The sequence below is a fragment of the Dromiciops gliroides genome, chromosome 1 (assembly GCF_019393635.1).
Source record: "Dromiciops gliroides isolate mDroGli1 chromosome 1, mDroGli1.pri, whole genome shotgun sequence".
Taxonomy (NCBI): domain Eukaryota; kingdom Metazoa; phylum Chordata; class Mammalia; order Microbiotheria; family Microbiotheriidae; genus Dromiciops; species Dromiciops gliroides.
Genome location: NC_057861.1, coordinates 235,351,925 through 235,367,209, shown reverse-complemented (window position 1 = coordinate 235,367,209; position 15,285 = coordinate 235,351,925). Strand labels below are relative to the sequence as shown.

Here is a 15,285-nt window from a genome sequence, read left to right as displayed (position 1 = left end):
TCACAGAAGATATCCCTCTATATAGATAATAAGTTCAATTCTACCCTGGAGAAACTAATTTGATCTGATAGGATTTGTTCTTTATAAAATTCTATTATTTATTAATATATATTAGTTTAAAGGGTGAGTACTCAATTTTCCCTATATGTTTTCAAATTTGTTTTTGGATTGATAAAACAGAATAGGTAACTCCGGCAAGGGAGCTTCCCTCAGCTAAATCATCTTGGAGTGTCCTCAATGTATATTTTTATTAAATTTCATTCTCCTGCTATGACTAAGTAAACCTCCTTTTTGTTAACTGTTAAATGACTCATGAGTATCTTCATTTTGTTCCAGTAGCAAACATAAACTACCGAGGTACTGACCTGAGTCAAGCTCAGCCCAGCATAATTGTAGTCTGGCAGAACTGGAATAGAATGATCTCCCTGAAGTAGGAGATGAGCAGTGCTCCTAAATATTAGCTTCCAATGCTCTTGGTTGTACTTTTGGTGATTCCTTTAGAGGTTTGTTATTTTTTCAGTTGTGCCTGATTCTTTGAGATCCAATTTGAGGTTTTCTTGGAAAAGATACGGGGAGGGGGGGCGGGGAGCTAGGTAGCCCAGTGGATAGAGCACCGGCCCTGGAGTCAGGAGTACCTAAGTTCAAATCCGGCCTCAGACACTTAACACTTACTAGCTGTGTGACCTGGGCAAGTCACTTAACCCCAACTGCTTCACTAAAAAAAAAAAAAAGAAAAGATACAGGAGTGGTTTAGCCATTTCCTTTTCCAGTTCATTTTACAGATGAGGAACTGAGACAAACAGGGTTAAGTGACCTACTCAGGATCACACAGCTAATAAGTGTCTGCAGCCAGGTTTGAACTCGTGAAGATGAGTCTTCCTTGCCTCCACACCTAGCACTCTATCCATTGGGCCACCTCACTTAGCTGTCCCTCCATTAGAGATAGTGGTTACTTACTGTTATGTGCCTCCCAACACTTGAAGATTAGAAAGTAAATTCTCAGTGGCTATTCATCAAGCAAAGACTGATGTGGATGGGCTCTATGATGGGCTTAAGAATAATACCTTAAAGGTAACTCTGGTAAAATGATTTTAGACAAACCAACTGTGTTGTCTGTGAGCCTGATAATTTAAGCCTCCTCCAAGTTCAACTAAGACTAAAATTTCCTTCTAAGCAGCCAGGAGGGACTGAATTTTAAAGGTTTAAAGATTTTTCATTCATTAGGAAGGTCAAAGACGTAAGAATGAAATGTGCCCCACCCTCAGTGGAACTAGATAACTTTGTATTGCTAACAGCCATCATCTAATTGCCCAGGGGTTGAGGGAAAACCTGGTGAAAAAAAATTCTTTTCCCAGCCTTGAGGGAGTCATACTTGTGTGAAACTGTTTGGTTTTGAATAATTGGTTGGGGGCAAAGCGGGGGGGAGAATTGTGACCATACAGCAGAACCAAAAGTTCTCAGTTCCATAACTCTACATAGATGGAGCGTGGAACAAACCTTTTAAGGAATAGGATGAGGAATCCCAACAGTGAGAAAATGCAAACCAATTCAGGCCCCAGGAATTTTAGGTTATCTAACAACTGTGAATATGTATGGCATTTGAAAGTCCTACAAGAGGTGTCAAGCAGCTCTGCTGCCTGCAAAACTCAAGTACAGCCTGACCCAGATTAAACTATAACTGGGAAATTTTTAACAAAAATAAATAAAAATACAATATAACATAGATAATGTTAACTTGTGATTTTCTAAATCAATATGAGGCCAGCAGGGTTCAGACTGTATTTAAGGTTAACATCACTGGCCTACAGGAATTTGTACCACAGGGACTTTTATTGTGATTCTTTAGTGCAAAGTCCTTGGGGGAGGCACTTGAAAAGACAATGCTTAATTGTTCCTGAGAGCCCAAAGGCCCAATTGCACCCCAGGTGATATTCTGAGAACCAGCAGGGACTCTGCATCAATTTTAAAATTTCCCACACTGTTTCAATGCTTAATTCTCCCAAGGAGCCCAAAGAACCAACTCTACCCCAAGTGAGGTTCTGAGAACAGGCAGAGGCTCTGCATCAATTTTAAAATTTCCCACTCTCTTTCATTGTAAACTGAATCAGTCTTTGTCTCTCTCAAAATTAAAATGAAGAGCCTCAGTAGAGCTTAGGCCCTCCTCCACCTTGGCAAAAAATGGTTAACATCTGCATGTGGCTGTACTGGCCTAGGTTATGTTACCACAGAGGTTTCTTCTCTGATTGGTCAATTGTTCCCAGAACCTCCATTTTCAAGAAAGTGGCCAGGCCAGCCATGTTTATCCTTTCATTCCTCTTAGAGACCTGCTTCTGACTCTCTGGACTTTTTCTCTAGCAGATCCCAAGGCAAGATATTCAGCTCCCTTTTATGTGTAGTCTTCACCCATTAGAATACAAGATCTTTGAGGGACAAGGACCACCTTTTTGCTTGTATTTGTACTCTCTGTATCATAGTGCCTGACATAGTAAATGGTTAATAAATGCTTACTGACTTGTTTATTAGAGGACTCTGTCTCTGTCTATTTTGTTTATTTTTTGTTTTTGTTTTTTGGTGAGGCAATCAGGGTTAAGTGACTTAGCCAGGGTCACACAGCTAGCAAATGTCAAGTGTCTGAGGTCGGATTTGAACTCAGGTCCTCCTGAATCCAAGCCTGGTGCTCTATCCACTGTGCCATCTAGCTGCCCCTCTGTCTTTTACTTTTATGTATTTAATTTCTTTCCCTGAGAGTAAGTGAATCATCCTAAACTGGACATTCCTAGCAGTAATGGCAGCCTTGTGCATCTGGGATGTCAGAAGCTCTTCTGTCCCCCTGTGGAAGTCAGGTAACACAGGGGGAAAAAAAGGAAGAAAAAGGGACAAAAAGGGTAGCATTTGATCCTGGCAGAGACATGGGTGCCAGTAGTAGTCTGCAGGAGAAAGCAGAGCTGACCTAAGTTCAGAGGGATAGCAGAACGGCTCAAAGAAACAGTGGTAGTAGCTCAGCAGCAAAAGGGACACGGGTGTGGAAAGTGGAATGAGGCATGCCCACTGTGGCCCAGTGCCTACCATGATCTGGATTGGCCCCTCCACATTGCTATCTCATCATTATCAAACACCCAAAGGTACAGCTCTCTCCTTAGAAGAGCTTGCAGGTGGTATTGTTGGGTGTTGGCTTGCTTCCTAACAAGGGGGAGGTGACTACTCAGCCTCCAGAAAAGAAGGGTGGAAGTCCCTCAGAGGCTTCTCCTGGGGCAAAGATTTGGTACTCCCCCAACATGGGACTCCCAAAGAAGGGGAGATCCTGGCTGGTGGGCCTGGGAATACAAAGTAGACAGTGTTAATAGGAGATAAGAATCAGTAACTATTCAGGAAGTGTCATCATCTTTGTTGAAGGCTAGATGTTGCTGGTCCTGTTTCTGATAATGGCCACCTATTTACAGAAAAAAAAATTATACTATTGACTATAAATTGGACATCACCCATAACATGAACCTGATCATTTCAACCCAGAATTTGCTCCTTCCAAAGGGCATGAAGCGTAGGATTTCTGATCTTTGTTCCCCCATATTTAGTCTTTCCTTCGAGGGGCTATTACGTTATCTGTTTTGTTTTGTTTTTGCAATGTTTCAGTTTTAGTTTTTCCTTTCCTCTTTTAGTACTGCCTCTATCAGGCTTCTGAAACTGCAGAGGTCAGGGTTGCTAAGTAGCAATCCCACAGTGATGGAAGAGCCTACCGAAGACCTGAAGGAGTGTGGTAGGAGCAACATCCCAAACCCTTCCCTTACTCAAGTTAAGCTAGCTTTTCCTTAAAAGGAGACTTGACTGACTCAGGAAACTAAAGGCTCATCCTTTCCTCGTTGTCTAAGTACAAGGCAACTTGGGAGTTGCAGGTGCTCTCTGAGCTTGATTGATGGACCAGAACAGGAAACTCAGGAATCAGAGCTTCCCTCAGCTAAATCACCCTGGAGTGTCCTCAATGTATACCCTTGTTAAATCCTTGTTCTCCTGCAATGACAAGGTAAATCTCTTTTTTTTTTAACTCTTGAATGACTCATGAGTGTCTCATTTTGTTCCAATATCAAACTAACTACCAGCGGACTGCATTGGGTCAGGCCCAGCCCAGAAAAGCATTTAATAAATGCTTGTTGAAGTGGATGAGTTTGCCAAAGAGAATCAGATTTCTATTTCCACTCATTCAGGGGAAGCTTTATGGAGTAGGAGAGAGGTTAGATTCACTTTAGAAAGAAAGAAAGAAAGAGAGAAGTACCTGGCATAGGACTGGGGAAATAAATTCCAAATATATGGAAAAGCATGTTTTTTAAAAATGGGTAATGATAACAGTAGTGACTCTTGGCCTAACTAAATTAGAATGTAAAGTTAAGATTTAAAGAGATAAGCAATTTATTTAATAATCAGTTTCAAAAAATCTTTCTCAGATGCAGCCTTCTCTTCTGGTTCTATATGTTGATTTCCATTTTCATTTCACATTTCACCTTTTTTAATTAATGGGCAGATCTTTATGTAATACCATTTGGTAATAAACAGTAGTGAATTCTTGAACATATGTGTAAATGAAGGCGAGCAAATGCCTGGGAAAACGAAAAAAAAAATCAGATAACCAAAAGTCAATTCTCCAGTAGAATCTCAGTAATTCAGCCTCTATAAAGTTGAAATCTGGAGCAACTCATTTTGGTTGGAATGGCATCAATTTTTTACCTTTGCGTTATTGGTCAGAATAAATATTTCAATTAATAAAAATTATTAATCACTTTATGCAAAGCACAGAAAAAAAATAAAAATCCCTAGTCACAAAGAATTTAAACAGATTTCATAGGGAATATTTGACCCGTTTAAGAAAAATTAATGTTATATGAATTTTAGACATTATGTGCAACTGCATGTTACTGTTTACAAAATAATTTTATATAAGTTATTATTATAGCATTTGAAAGGCAAGGAGAGTGTCATAGTGGGCAGTGTGTAGACCTAGGATTTGTGAAGACCTGGTTTGAATGCCACTTCTAAAATCTGCTGGATATCTTCAGTATTCCAGGCAAGTCACTAAGACTATAAATTGGAAAGTACATGCCGATAGGCACTGATAAAATGAGTTTTTACATATACCCTAGAAGTCACAGAATTAGTAGTTATTCAAGTTCTTCACCTTATCCTTGACTCAATTCCTTATTCTATCCATCAAGCACCTACAGTGTGTCAGAAGGGAAAGAGTTGGGTAACTGACAGAGCTGGCCCTGGAGCCAAAAAAAACTAAGATATATTCCAATGATGTGATATTGACAAGTAACTGAACCTTCTTTCCTCTAGGCCACCATCTACAACTAGAAGGATCAGAGAAGGTGTTTTGTTTAATTTTCAGAGTAAGTTTCCTTATCTGGGAGTTCCTTATGCCAGCTCTTCTCAAACTTTTAGTCTGAGGCCCTCTTTATATTCTTTTTTGTTTGTTTTTTGTTTTTTAGTGAGGCAATTGGGGTTAAGTGACTTGCCCAGGGTCACACAGCTAGTAAGTAAGTGTTAAGTGTTTGAGGCGGGATTTGAACTCAGGTACTCCTGACTCCAGGGCCGGAGCTCTATCCACTGTGCCACCTAGCTGCCCCCCCCCCCCTTTATATTCTTAAAAATTACTGAGGACTAACCACTCTCCTCCCCTTCTCCCAAGAGTTTTTGTTTTTTCGGTTTACAACTGTCAACATTTACCATATTAGAAATTAAAGTCTAAGCATTATTATGAAATGTTTTGACCCCATAGATCCCCTGAAAAGGTCTCAAGGACCCCTGGGGGTTTCTGGACCACACTTTGAAAACTGCTGCTCTATACCAATGAAATCACAGATTTAGTCTTTATCCCTATGACCTGGCCCAGTGCTAGGGCACTTGGGATTCAAACAAATAATACATTATTACCTAGACCAAAATCAAATTAAGCCAACCTGTCCTCTATGTTGTAAACCATCTGAGGAGGAAAGGGGGACCCTGTTCTGAAATTTTAACAAAGAACTGAATTAAGCACAAAAGATAACATCAATAAAATGGATAGCTTTGTAGTATAATATAAACTATTACCTCTCCCCCCTCCCAAATCTCTGCATAACAAAAGGATTTGGAATTCATTCCCCAAATCTACAATTAGAGCAATAGATAAAACAACAAAATTCTAGTGAAAAATAATGGGGTTAATTCCTTGAGATTTTTTAAAAATAAGGTTTAATTTTTTTTGTTTTTTAGATGTTAATTAGATGCTTTAATTAGAAGCATATTAATTTTTCTCTTTAATTATTTTTAAAGATCTTTGTTATAATTTTTACCTGTAACCTTTTATGATGTCCTAGGCTCCAAGTTTCTCCTATAGACAAACATTTCTCAAGTTACAATTATAATTAAACCAAAGGGATCAAGACTTGTACTCTCCATGGCTAGATTTAGATTTAGAGGCAGAATAAAAGAAAGAATATGAAATATGAAAAGGGAAGAACATGTCTCCAACATGGTACTTCACTGAATTTTCAAGGACTTGAAATCCAAGTCCTTAAAAAATTATACTTTTAACTCTGAAACTATTTGGGAGTTACCAAGAGCTTCACTGAGTATATTTAATATGCACAAATTAGTTAGCATATAAAATTAATTATACTTGTGCAATACTTGTGCAATTACATTTGTGCAATATAGTTGTTGCAATCAAGTAATTCATCATGTGTAAACTGTAACAGGTTTTCTAAGTGGAAGAAGTTACTAAAATAAACTTATTTCCTGGGTTTTCCTTCTCATCTTCCTTTCCTATTCCTATTTTGCTTTTTATCTCTTTACTGTGCTTCCTGCTGAGCGTAAACAAACCTGGAGACATAAGAACCATTCCTGATTTGGGGGCCAAAGCTAGGCCTCCTGAAAGTGAACACAACTCTTAAAGAAACATTTCACACTTACTGTGGTTGCAATGGAAAGTAATTGCTTAGCACTTTCAACTTCACCACCTGGACTAAAGACTTCCAGAAAGAGGTCAATAAGTAAAAGAGAGAGTTTTTCAAAAGGTATTGGAAGCAACTATTTTTTCATGAATTGGGGAAGGGGAAGGGAGGAAGGGAAAGAGGAATAGAAAAAAGTCCCAAGTACCTTCTAAGAAGATGAACTTCTTCCTTCTCTTCATCTGCTCACCAGCAATTCTATGGCCTATTTTTTTAAAAAACCTGTGATTTGTAGATTTTGTTTTTCAATTACGTGTAAAAACAATTCTTAACGCTTGTTTTTTAAACATTTTAGTTCCAAATTCTCTTCCCCTTCCCTCCCCACCACCTTCAACCTTGAGAATGCAAGTAATTTGATAGTCACAGTGGAATAGCTAACTTTTTAGATGTTAAGATTTTATTGCAAATGTATTGCATTTCTCTTCGGTTACTTAAAAAGGCTTTTGTTATATTCTTTTTTTTTTTTTAGTGAGGCAATTGGGGTTAAGTGACTTGCCCAGTGTCACACAGCTAGTAAGTGTTAAGTGTCTGAGGCTGGATTTGAACTCAGGGCCGGTGCTCTATCCACTGCGCCACCTAGCTGCCCTGTTATATTCTTTTTTTTTTTTTTTAGTTTTTTTTTTTTTTTTTTTTAGTGAGGCAATTGGGGTTAAGTGACTTGCCCAGGGTCACACAGCTAGTAAGTGTTAAGTGTCTGAGGCCAGATTTGAACTCAGGTATTCCTGACTCCAGGGCTGGTGCTCTATCCACTGCGCCATCTAGCTGCCCCCTGTTATATTCTTTACATTTAACCTTTTATGAGATCCTGGACCCCACCAAGTGTTTAGATTTCTTGGTGGGTGTGTTTTGTCTCTTGAACTAAATTATCAAGCCAAGTGTTATATGTTGTCTTCTCTATTCTCAATCTCCCTTTCTCCTACTCCTGTCCTAGCAATGACATACATAGAGGCAGCTAGGTGGCTCAGTGGATAGAGCATTGGTCCTGCAGTGGGGAAGATCTGAGTTCAAATTTGTCCATGGACACTCAATAGCTATGTGACTCTGGGAAAGTCACTGAACCTGTTTGCCCAACCCACTGGAGGAAATGGCAAACTACTCCAGTGTCCTTAACAAGAAAACTCCATACAGGGTCAAAAAGAGTCTGACACGACTGAACAAAAACAGACCCCAATTTTCTCCTTACTAACAAACATTTCTGAAATTATAATTAAGCTAGAGATAAGTGAAATTAACTCTATGACTAGACAGAATGCTGAGGTGAGAGAGAAAAAAAACAACCAGAGGAGCAGCTAGGTGGTGCAGTGGATACAGCACTGGCCCTGGATTCAGGAGGACCTGAATTCCAATCTGACCTCAGAAACTTGACACTTACTAGCTGTGTGACCCTGGGCAAGTCACTTAACCCCCATTGCCCTGGAAAAAAAAAAGAGAGGGATAATTCTTCTCAAACCCACTCTTTTTAAACATGAAACTTCCTAGGACCTTCTATACCCTTAATTATACCCTCTGGAGTATACTTAATATTACTTATGTGTCTTCTATATATTCACTGCCTGTAAGAACACCTAGTTTGGAAGCAGACAACATAGGTTCAAATCCCACTTCTCATACTTACTACAATAGAACTTTCTCTCTGGGACTCAGTTTCCCTATTGGTAAAATAGGTGTAATTACAACACATACTTCACAGGGTTCTTATATGGATCATTTGAAATGATATATGTAAAGAGGTTTACAAACCTCAAAGTCCTACAAAAATGTAAATCTATTTATTAGAGGATTGTACCAGACAACTTCTACTATCATTTCAAACTTTGATCCTGTGTTTTTCTGTTAGCTTATCAGAATTCTCAGTTATCTGTCCTGTTCCATAGAGGGCAAGAATTATCTTCGTAATAATCTTTTTATAGCTCCTACCCCAGGATGGACACTTAATCAATGATGGAACTAGCTTTGTGTAGGCAGCAGCTGAAATAGAACTGACTAACTAGATCTTTAATATAGCCTTTATTTGATCCACAAAATATTTTAAATCTTAAGCTACATTTACTTCACAATCTAGTGGATGTAATCGTAGAGAAAGGAGACTACAATAAGTCACATTATCCATATAATCCAGCATGTTGGGGAGCAGGGAAGATTTTGCTTAGCCAGAAACTGAAGTTGACAAAACTTAGCTATCTTATTTCACCCTACGGGAACTATAAGAGAAATCCAGCTAACTGATTCCCACATTCCTTTGGAGTCAGAATGCTGAGTTCTCCTTCACCAGAGCAAATCGGGTAGGGTACAACCACAGGATCTTGGAACCTACTTGTTCAGTAATTTTTCCTTCTGGGTTAGGACCCTGGACTATTACAGGCCTCAGAACAGGCTTTTCCTAAATGAGCCAATCAGCAGGATCTTCTTTCTCATGTCTTTCTAGAGTTAACTACTCATCATTCCTCTAAATCAAGAGAGTTTTTGGCCTTTTTGGTAGTGGAATCATCTGGTCCTTGTCAGAATGATGTTTTTAAAATGATAAATAAAATTCATAGGATTATAAGTGAAACCAATTCTATTGAAATAAATATGCAATTTTTCTTATCCAAGTTCACAGGACCTCTTGAAATCTAGGGATCCCTTGCAGAAGGGGGGTGGGGTTTAATATGGATAGAAGGTTAAAAAGAAAGCACTAAATAGAGCACCATATTAATTCTGATTATTTGCAGTATCAGTAACACAAACAAGGTTAAATTTGGAGAATAAATGAATTTATTTCTGTGTATTTTTATTTGATCAAATATTAGCTAACATCCTTTAAAACAGGAGGATAAGTCTGTTACCAGAAACAAACAAAAACAAACAAACAAAATTCTCCCCAAAAAACCCTATCATCATTTATTCCAAAGTCACACAGAAAGGAATTTTGGATTATCTGCATCACTGCCCCACTGCTGTGTGCCAGCTGGGCCCTGCCCTCGTCAGGGTTGACCACCCCACTGGGGCTAGGTCAAGTTCAGAAGCAGGTCATTACCATGGAGATACATGCATGAGAAGAAAGAGGGAGCCAGGACTGTGTTGCCAACGAGGGAAATCCTGGAATCTCTACCAGGAAACTCAAGCAGAGATCTACGTCACAGAGGAAATGAGCAGCACGTTGGGCAACAACTGGCACACAAGCAATTGCCGGCTTCCTGAGCCACAAGCCCAGGGCTGTTCTCAAATTCTTGGAAATCCCCTAGAGCCAAGGCCTACGGCCCATATTAACCATGTTGTTGTTGTTGTTGTTTGCTGTTCAGTTGTTTCAGTCATGTCCAACTCTTCATGACCATATGACCAGCCATTAATGCAAATAATTGAGTTGAGTCATGAGTTTAGTGATGCCATTCGGCTAAAGACCCCAAGACATGGAAAAGACTTAAATTTATGAATTTTGACTTACAGCCTCCGTTATCGTTGCCAACTATGTTGTAGAAATATTGTTGGAGGAATTGACGAGATCCCAGATGCACTGGAGTCTTCCTCACAATCACCCTGTGAGACAGATGGTACAGATGTTACCTCCAGTTTATGGAGGAGGAAATAAGATCCCAAAAGTGAAGTGATTTGACCAAGGGTGAAAGAACCATCCCCTGCAGAGAGCAGGTGACCCAGGAATGAGGTCTACAGCCTCCAAACCTACAATTCCTCTTCCCACTCACTGTGCCATGCTGCCTCTTAACACTGCATTTACAAAGTAGTTTGGATTCCCAGAGTACTTTAATATCTGTTATCTTGTTTTAGCCTCAGATCACTCTTGTGAGGTAGGTATGAAAGCATCCACAGAGTGTACTGCTTTCTTGGTGGATATGTTTTGTTTCTTGAACTAAATTATAAAGTCAAGGATTATATCTTGTCTTCTCTATTTGAAATCTCCCCTTCTCCTACTCCTGGACCTAGTTATAACTTACATAGAGGCAGCTAGGTGGTACAGTGGATAGAGTGCTAGACTTGAAGTTAAAAAGATCTGAGTTCAAATCCTGCCACAAACACTTATTAGCTATTATGACCCTGGGCAAATCACTTATCTTCTCTCTGCTTTAATGTCTTCTTCTATCAAGTGAGGATAATAATAGCACCTACTTCTCACAGCTGTTATGAACATAAAATGAAATAAAGTTGTAAAGAACTGTTAGCTATTCCTAGCTATTACTGGGGCAGCTATTACTGGGCCTGGAGTCAGGAAGACTTATCTTCCTACATTCAAATCTGCCCTCAGATACTTCTTTTTTGTTGGTTTGTTTTTTTGTTGTTTTTTTTTTTGCAGGGCAGTGAAGGTTAAGTGACTTGCCCAGGGTTATACAGCTGGTAAGTGTCAAGTGTCTGAGGCTGGATTTGAACTCAGGCCCTCCTGGATCTAGGACCACTGCTTTGTCTACTGTACCACCTAGCTGCCCCCAGATACTTCTTAGTTGTGTGACCCTGAGCAAGTCATTTAACCTTGTTTACCTCAGTTTCCTCATCTGTAAAATGAGCTGGAGAAGGAAATGGCAAACCACTCTTTGCCAAGAAAACTCCAATAGAGGTCACAAAGAATCAGACACAATTGAAAAACAACCGAACAACAAAACAGCAACTATTATTATAGGATAATGAGGTACAGGGCTTAAATACACATCCCATCCGATAGATGAATGGAAGAAATTAAGTCAAGCCAGTCAACAAGCATCTATTAAGCCTTTACTATCTGCTGGGCACTATGCTAAGTAATGGTGATACAGACGGAAGCAAAAATGCAGCCTCGGCTGCCTAAGGGGCTCACATTCTAATGAGGCAAATAGAGAAGTGAAACAGTTTGCTCAAGATCAAGTAGTGGCAGAGCTGAGGACAGGGCAATCTCACAAGCTCTCTCTTAGGAGCCTCTTGTCTTTCCCCTTCCCCACATTGCTCACAACATTTATGTTGCTGCAAATAAAAGGGTTCTTACCTCTTTTAATTGCCTTCCCTCTTTTCTTTCTTTTTTTTTTGGGGGGGGGGGGATTGAGCCTGAGATGGCACTGCTGTAAAAAATTCTCTCCAGTAAAGAACTCCCTAGAGACACTGAGAGATTAAATAACCTGCCCAGAGTCACATAGCCCAACAGACAGCAGGGGCAGGACTGAAATCCAGGTCTTCCTAAGTTCTCTATGTAGCATGCCACACAGCCTCCATTAGAGAAAATGAAGCTGCCCTCGGTGTATGGAAGGCTGGCTTGAGGCAGGGTCTGAATCTATTACTTGATACATATTAGTATTGTGACCATAGACATGATACTTAACCTCTCAGGTCCCTTAAATGGAGGATTAAGTGTGTATCTTCTTGGTAGATTCCTACACCAATTATTCATACTAGATGCTAAGCTCAGTTGTTTCTACCACCTGAAGGAAGGTAAAAGCTCTCATTCCTCTAAATATGAACATCCTGGGGGCAGCTAGGTGGCACAGTGGATAAAGAACAAGCCCTGGATTCAGGAGGACCTGGGTTCAAATCCAACCTCGGACACTTGACACTTACTAGCTGTGTGACCCTGGGTAAGTTACTTAACCCTCATTGCCAAATAAATAGATAGATAGATAAATGAATGAATAAATAAATGGATGAATGAATAAATAAATGCATAAATAGATAAATAAATAAATGAGCATCCTGACGCAAAGACCCAGTCATTCCACTCTAGTTATAGTTCTGGGGACAAGGACAGAATACAATAGAACACAACAAGTGGAAACTAGAGTAACCGGTGGGAGTGGGAAAAAAACAAAAACAAACCTGAAGGAGTGGGGAAAGAATGAAGAGCAATTCATCTCAGGGAGGACAAAGAAGGTAAACATATTAAAGAGGGATGGTCAGGGGCAGCTAGGTGGCACAGTGGATAGAGCACCAGCCCTGGATTCAGGAGTACCTGAGTTCAAATGCAGCCTCAGACACTTAACACTTACTAGCTGTGTGACCCTGGGCAAGTCACTTAACCCCAATTGCCTCACTTAAAAAAAAAAAAAAAGAGGGATGGTCAGCATTGCAGAGTTCAAGCCTTACATATGGAGTATGCAACCACCTAACAGCTGCATCATGCAATGACTTGGAGTCAGAATTCATAGTTCAAATTCTAGCTCTGTTTCTTATCCCATAACCTTGAACAAGTGACTCAACTTCCCTAGACCTCCATTTTCTCATCTGTAAAATGAAACAAATGGATTATAATATCTCAGGTTCCTTCAAGCTCTAGATCCTTTGATATTAATAGTAATATAAGAAGTTTTCTGGTTGTATGTTCAAAAGAAGTTTTAGCATCTGTTGTGAATTTCCACACATAACCACCCCCCACCCCAATAGCCTTAGAGAGATTACTTCTAAGTATCATAAACAATCTTACACTTAGTCAACATTACAAATGAGTATGGTGTGTTTTTTTTAATTACCCCAGAGTGATTTTTCTATTAACCCAGGAAGTCAGTATGGTGAAATGGGAAACTAATTAAATAAATAAATGAATGGATGAATATATATTTACATATGTATATATACACATTAGACTATAAGACCTAAACTCTAGTACCAACTATACCATTCAAGAGTTATGAGATTCTCCTTAGCACTTAGGAAAAAATCTAGAGGCAACTTTAAATAGAGCCTATGTGTGTTTATAACAGTAGCCAGCATTTATAAAGTGCTTAAAGTTTGCAAAGCACTTCACATGTTACCTCACTCGAGCCTCACAATAACATTGTGGCAGAGTAGCAACTGTTATTTCCATTTCCATTTTACAGTTGAAAAAATTGATGCTGATGCCTGAAGCGACTGCCTAGGACTACATCGTCAGTGTGTCTAAGGTGCCATTCGAACTTGTCTTCCTGTCCAGCAGTTGTGTGTCCTCCCTTCCTCCCTCTCTCTCTGACTTGTGATAAGTTTAAGGGCAGGTATCTTGCTTCTCACTTGTGTGGCAAGTCCACCACTACCCCTCCCCCACTCTAGCAGTATACCCTCAAGCAATGGGCAAGCACATTGACTGTAATGATAATGACCACTCACTCCGTACTGACTGCAAGAAGAGGTCATTGGTATCCAATATGACACCACCGATCTGTTAACTGATACCACCAAAGAAAATCTTATCAATGAATATACTTTCTTTTTGGACCAGTGTGCTTAAAGGCAAGAAATACGACAGGTTTTTTTTCCACCAATATATAAGTTCTGCTTTATTGATAGTCACCTTTAAAACAAACAACAACTACTTCTTACAGTCATACTGATGAACAAGTAGATCTCACTTTAACTTAGCTTTTCTGGTGTTGACTGTGGCACCAAGATATAGTAAGCAGGTGTAGTGGACTTGTGGCTGCCATCCCTTAGAGCAGACTCAAAAAGAAAGACAATAGTATAGACTTAGAAAACGATGGATTAATATTATCTGTGTTCTACCGTAGTTTTCTTTATTTTGCTAAATAGTTCCAAATTACATTTTAATCTAATTCTGGCTGATTGGGACTGTTGCACACCATGTGTCTGACACCTCTGACTTAAGAGGTATAGAGAACAGTGAGGGCAGTAATGATGAAAGCTATCCCCTTAAGCCAAATTCGAAGAAAATCAAAGGGAATTTTGTAAATCATAAAGTACAGCATTGAAGTGGACTATTATTATTAGTTGTCAGAAGGAGGAGGAGGGGTTGTGACAAGACTCTTCTATTCTGATTACTATTCATCTCCTCTGCATCTCTCTTGAAAGTATTTATTTACATAGTCTCCCCCATTAAACTGTGAGCTCCTGAAGGCAAGGATTGATTTTGTTTGTATACCCAAGACTTAACACAATTCTAGGCATACTATAAAAGCCTAATAAATGATTATTAATGAACAATTAAAAATATATGTATAGAGCACTGTTTTTACATTATTTCCTTTGATCTTGGGTGAGATAGGCAGTGCAGGGACTTATCATCTCCAATTTATAGATAGGAAACTAAAGCATGGGTAAGTAACCTGCCCAAGGTTACTCAGCTAAGAAGTGGTATAACTGGGTCTGGAATCCAAGTCTTGTGACTGATTCCTACTCAGTAAGAAGTGAAATAAGGTAGTGAAATACTGAAGAAAAAGGCAATGCCAATTGAGATCCAACAGTCACAGTGGTAAAAGTTATCATGAACCCAGAGCAGCCATGATTATGCCAACCCACTGAACACTGCCATCTTGGGGCTATCTGGCTCAAGATACTTCAACAAGACTATTGTGAAGGTCAAAGGAAATAACATATATGAAATACTTCGCTTTGCAAATCTAAGGTTTCATTTTTATTGTAACTATTA

At 39.3% G+C, this 15,285-nt stretch overlaps 1 long non-coding RNA gene across 1 annotated transcript in view; it reads right to left on the bottom strand.

The window, feature by feature from the left end:
• The window catches only part of LOC122740891, a 178,705-nt gene that overhangs the window by 131,055 nt on the left and 32,365 nt on the right, over nucleotides 1-15,285 (bottom strand). Inside the window, exon 2 of the long non-coding RNA XR_006354783.1 lies at nucleotides 10,405-10,496. This is a non-coding gene — a long non-coding RNA (uncharacterized LOC122740891). The remainder of the gene's footprint in view (nucleotides 1-10,404; nucleotides 10,497-15,285) is intronic.